The following is a 6,207-nucleotide window of genomic DNA, read 5'->3' on the forward strand; positions in this document are numbered from 1 at the left end:
CGAGATAAAGTGTCAAGTGTGTCGGCTCAATGACAATGACGCAAAGTACTCTTGCGGAAAAGCATTTCTTTCCAATCAGTGCACTACGCGCATGAAGTTGGCAGCTGCGGCGCTTGTTAAAACTCAAATTTTTCAATTTACATGGCTGCACTGCTGTCCAAATGAAAGGAATAGGAAAGGTTGTGACATTACGGGCGCAAGTGTATGGGGACCTAGGCGTACTAAGTACCGTTCTCCGTGAATGTAACCGGTCGTAAGTATTGAGCACCGTGCATTTACTGTTCGGATAAACAGAAAAAAGTGCGATACATTGTAACTTCAGTGGAAGAAATAGTGCTACGGAACACTATTTGCGATGACAAAGAGGCGAGCAGGGTGAAGACGACGACGACGACGACTAGAGGCTAGCGCGGGCTGTTGCCTCTTGGCCAAGTGTGGCGTATTGCCTTGTGAATATACTTGTATATAGCTTTTCGTTACACCTAAATACAACTGGGAAAATGAAGGATGAAAAGCTTTTCCAAGGAAAACATTTTCATCCTTTGTTCGCACGGTTGTATTTAGGCTTTAAGCTTGAAGTATGCATAGACTGGATGTTAAGCCGCTACAACGTGGAAATATTGAAGTGTGAAGAAGACGGGGCGTTGCGTTAATAAAAGAAGGTTCAGTTAGCATGGTCAAAAAGTCCAGGGAGGTCTTGAAGGTCACTTGGCAGCATCTGTAGAAACTGTTAGTGCGTTCCTGAGTTCAGATGATAAGCAACCACTCATCGAAGTACGAGCCAGTCTAGAAGAGAGATCATAGAAGTGAGCAAAACAAAGCACTTAGGGTTACTGTACTATTGCTCAACCTGCCGATGAAATAAACGCTTTATGAGGCAGTGATCTTGGGAGCTGGACCAAATCAGGTTTTGTTCAGATAACTCTTCTAGCTCCCAAATTGAAACACAATAGCGATGCGTTTACAAAGCTGATATCAGAGAAATGCATCTTCATCAGCCCAGGTAATTTTTCTGGCATGAGATCTGGGACTCGCTTTTCGTACATGTCAAGCCATGGCTTCACTTTGAATAGGCGCTGATGATTGGGTCACATTGGCGTAGAAACTCTTCATCTCAGCAGTGAAGCAGGCATTATGTGGGCATATGGTTTGCTTGCGATTTAACGGCACCAGACAGCGCACGAAATGCACAACACATTCTGACGTCACACGCTTATGTGTGGAGAGGGCCAGGCCATTAGGAAAAGGCCAAAATATTACATAGCATAGTACATTTGCTCATTTCACAATACATTTGAGGTTTACTTTCAACCACAAATCGAATTAATAATGTTGAATGGTACCTTAAGCATGACCTATTAAGTCCATTAAGTGATCCACGAGCGACATAATGACGCAGCTCTTTTTTGTGGGCGGGTTAAGCAACGCGGTCGGGGAGTATGACATCCGTGCATTTTTTGCTTGTAACGAATTTAATGTGCAGTGAGCAGCGAAGAACGGTCTTGAGCATTGCTTAGGTAAACAATGTTAGGTTGCGTGACTGGGGTTGCTAGGTCATGTGAACAGATACACTGCACTGGAGCTGCCTAGGCGAAGTCACTGGCTCGGGGCTTGTACAAGTTGTACAGGAGAACATGTACAAGTAACAATAGACAGACAAATTATTAGCACACTATATGTTTTTAATAATAGGTATGCTTTACACGAAAAAAGCAAATGGGCGGGGAGTCTAGAATGATTTTTTAGAATAAAATGAGAAATTTTCTGATGAATACAGTTGTAACTGTGGTGCCTTTTAAACATCGTTGAGTGTGCGTCTTTCTTTTTGGTTAAGTTGGAAGAGCTGTCTTGTCTGAGGAAAGACTAGTAGAGAGACGACGAAGCACGCTTTCAGTTGTTCAACCATGCGCTCGCGTACCTTTAAGGTGCAATGTGAATAAATAAAGAAATTCTATATTTGTGTTTCCTTTAATGTGACAGGTTTTTTTTTTTTTTTTTTTTTTTTAAGGATACATACATGTTTACATAAGTATACAGAAGGAGGTCCCAGAGCATGTGGCTGAAAGGGGACCTCCTGTTAGAAAATATATACATTAAAGGAAATACAAGGCATAAAACAGCAATACAATAGTCACTATGAGGAAGATTATTCAAAGTATATGTACAAACTGTAAAGTAATATAAAGTCAATAGCTAGTCGTACAATTAAAACAGTAGTTTAAGACATTCGCAACAGAACAAACCAAAATACTTATAAAGGCTATAAATGAGAGAGAAAAAAAAAACTAAAGAAGAAAGAGAAAAGAACGGCAAGGAAATGAGGAGTGAAGTGAATAGCTTAGATATGTGGATTATTTTGGCTATCTAGTAGAAAAGTGAATAATGTTTTCTTGAAGAAACTCAAAGACGAAGAGTGCTTGACATTTAATGGGAGGCTGTTCCAAGTGAATAACGCTGCGAAATATCCAGATTGTTTTCCATAATTAGTATGTATTAGTGGCAATAAGAAATTGTTGTTAGCTGCAAACCTTGTGCGGTTCAAGTTAACCAAAGTAGCCGCAGAAAATATATTTACTGGAGAAGGATTACGTATTACCTTAAATAACGTTATGGCTAATTTATATTTAACAATATTTTTTACTGAAAGTATTCTGTGGTTAACAAGCATATCGGAAGCACTGCAGTTGAATGAGCTGAATGACAATATCCGGATGGCTTGATTCTGCAAATGCTGTAGTGGTGCTATATGAGTTGGATATGTGTTACCCCATGCTGTAATGCAATAATTAAGATGGCTGTGAATAAAAGAATAATACAAGGTCAGCAATGTTGGTTTGCTAAAATAATATCTAGATTTAAGTAAAATTCTAATACCGGGAGAAATTTTGCGCTTCAAATAGGCGATATGCTTTGTAAATTTTAGGTTTGAGTAAAGAATTATTCCTAGAAATGAGCATTCATTAACTGCACTGATGTTAAGAGAGTTTAGGTTGACAGTGGGAATGAACTCTGGTGTCCTGTGATTCGAATGAAAAAGCATAAAAGACGTTTTGGTAGGATTTATGCTTAGCGAGTTAACCTGGCACCACGTTAAAATATTTTTCAGATCAGTGTTTAGCTTAGTAGTCAGGGAAATTAGTGAACGATCGGTTGCAAGTAATGTAGTGTCATCGGCGTAAAGAAAGGCCTCAGTTTCTGTTAAACAACCGGGTAAATCATTTATATAAAGCAGGAATAGTAGCGGGCCAAGTACAGACCCCTGCGGGACCCCTTTATTGGTTGTTCTGAAATTAGAAAGTGAGGAACTAAAATACACAGCTTGTTGTCTATCTGTTAGGTAACTTTTTATAAGTGCTAATGCTGGGCCATCGATGCCTACTGCTCGTAGTTTAGTAAGTAAGATGACGTGGTTTATTGATTCAAATGCTTTGGATAAGTCGATAAAAATTGATCCTGCGTAGAAACCGGCATCTATAGCGCCTTTTATTTTATCCGTGAAAGAAAGTATAGCACAATCAGTTGAGGATCCTACCCTGAAGCCAAATTGATTTGGCGAAAGAATGTTAAATTTTGAGACGTATTTGGTTAAGCGTTTTTCAATACCTTTTTCGATAATCTTGCTACAGAAAGGAAGAATAGCAATAGGGCGATAATTACAAATGTAGGAGCGGTCACCCTTTTTAAATACTGGAATAATTTTTGCTTTTTTTAGTTGACTAGGAAATACTCCAGTCTTAAAGATCAAATTGATAACATGAGATAACGGGCGAGCGATAAGGTGAGCTACTAATTTAATATTAATAGAACTGATTTGACAATAGAACTGATTTGAAAAACATTTTGTAGAACGCAGTAACACTATCATTCGCTTTTTTTTGCGAGATGAGGAAAGACAACGAGGAGGAGCGCCTCATGCGAGGTTGACACCAAGGAGGTCCTCATTGGGTGGCACTTGGGTACCTTTAAGGCTTCATTTCATCCACGAAAAGGCTGTGAGGTTCAGTGCCTTGCATCGAATAGCGTGCAACGTTGACCGCTATATATAGAAGCCTGTTTACAGTGCGGCATGGCGCGCCGTCGCCGTGCCAGTCTCCGGTCACAGCACTGCAAGCGTTCGTTGAGTTTGCCGCTCCGATCACCAGCTCCTTGCGGGCCCTGCCATGGTGTAATGCTACAACCGAAGCTCTCTTTACCTTACTTGTCTACCCTACCTCTCTCTGTCCTTTTCTGTATCCTCCCCTCTCTCCCTCCTCCTAGGCTATTAGCCGTGCTACTATAAGGGAAGCAGAAAATAGTCTGATTCCTTTATTATCAACCACTAATATATTGCTCTGCGCGGTAAGGCTTTTAGAAGGTTTCGGCATATCACCCGCTATAAAGCCACTCGACGACAGTCTGGTACTCAAATCTACCCACGGCCTGGGGGCCAAATAACTCGGCCCCGTAGTGCTTAGATCTCTGGTTAGCCCCGGACTGGGGTTGGCACCCCCCGTGAATTTGGCTAGACTGCTTCAAATTTGTTGTCAAAGCGTGCGAAATTCCAATTAATGACCCCTTCGTGACAACGATGTTCCCAGGTTTCTGGAGCCGTACAAACAAAGAGCAAGATCTTGCATACCCAGACCTTACAGCGCGGGTGCGGTGCGCGTATCTCGAATAATGTGCGCAGATAGCAGCCTTGCGGAGCGCCTTTGTTCTGTCTTTATCGTCTGTGTGCTTACGCAGCATCAGGCCGGTTCCTTATTGCCAGCTTCTTCGCCACTTTAGCAAGATTGGATGCATCCGCAGTAATACAGTTGGTGCCAAACACGCACGCAGAGACGCACCGAGCGAACGACCTGCCTGCACCCTCCCGCTCACACACGCACACACGCGGATGCATGCACGCAGACACCTCCCCCCCCCCCCCCCTAACACACACACGATTTATCAGCAGCGCTGTATTCGAGCGTTCGCAGAAGAGTATGTTGGTAGAAGATAAAAAAAAATGCATGTGAAAGATGCAATGGCAGAGCACGATGAAACCTCAAGTGTATGGCGCAGTATTTAAGATAGCTAACATCCTATAGGCGAATATTGCTTTGACAAACAAGAACACTGAGAGCAAAAAATAGCGCGTGCATGCTTAATGAACTCGTGCTACCCTTTAGCTTACCTCCACACTTTTCAACAGACTTGGCAACCATGGAGAGTATCTTTGTATTTTCGCCGATAAACGGTAAGATTTTTTTACAATGCGAGGCACGTTGATCAACTCTATTCGAAGAGCAATTTAAAGCGTGCTGTGAACCCCTTTCATCATGAATTCAAGCAGAACAGGCCGTCTATCGGTTCGATAAAATGACAGCGCACGATTTTACTCGTCACGTTTTCATATCTGTGTTTGGGACAGAGCGTGCTAGGCGAAGCCAATCTCAAGATCACGCGGCGATGCTGAGCAATAGACAGTTATTCAACTGAGGCAGTAATGAGGAGCTTCAGAAATCCATCTGAAGTTTACCAAACCGTACAACGCAAGTACATGTTAGCGGACGATTCGTGCTCTCGGCGGTTATTTCTGCGTATTCATGAAAGACACCATTTTCCGTGCTCCCCAGTTATCTATCTTATTCTGAAATACCCAGGAAATGGTGTCGCTCTGTCCCTAAACAAGCGCTCTAACAGTTTTAGAGAATTTGATATATGCAAAGAAAGCTTTTCAAATCAAAGAAAGTATCCGTAAAACCACTCAAATATTTTTTTTTTACGAAGACTGAAGTGAAATTGCGCAATTTCGAAATATTTTGAGGCGTACGTTTTCAGTTTTGGAACAAGGATCTTTCCGTAAATTTTGCCTGATAGGTAAACTAAATGCGATATTCCATGCGATATCTCAGTATGCAGTCAACGTTTTTACATGCGGTCCTGCACAGTTATTACATTGTCATTGCTTGTGAAATCATTGCTTGTCGAAATGTTGGCTCCAGTCCGAGACACCGCTTGTTCGACCATTGTTGGTCACTCCAAGTCTCAATCTACATGCAACTTTATCTCTTATTCGCCAGCAAGTTTGGCTTCTGTCCATTTACCTTCAAGATGCACATTAGCATCATGGTGGCCTTCGCGCTATCAGAGCTCTTCGACCATGGTCCAAGCATGCTTGCTACCGAGAACGGTCTGTTGTCTAAACGGCTGAGACAATACCATGCTGAACAAAGCCTTTATATA

This window comes from Dermacentor andersoni, chromosome 10, assembly GCF_023375885.2.
Source record: "Dermacentor andersoni chromosome 10, qqDerAnde1_hic_scaffold, whole genome shotgun sequence".
NCBI lineage: Eukaryota > Metazoa > Arthropoda > Arachnida > Ixodida > Ixodidae > Dermacentor > Dermacentor andersoni.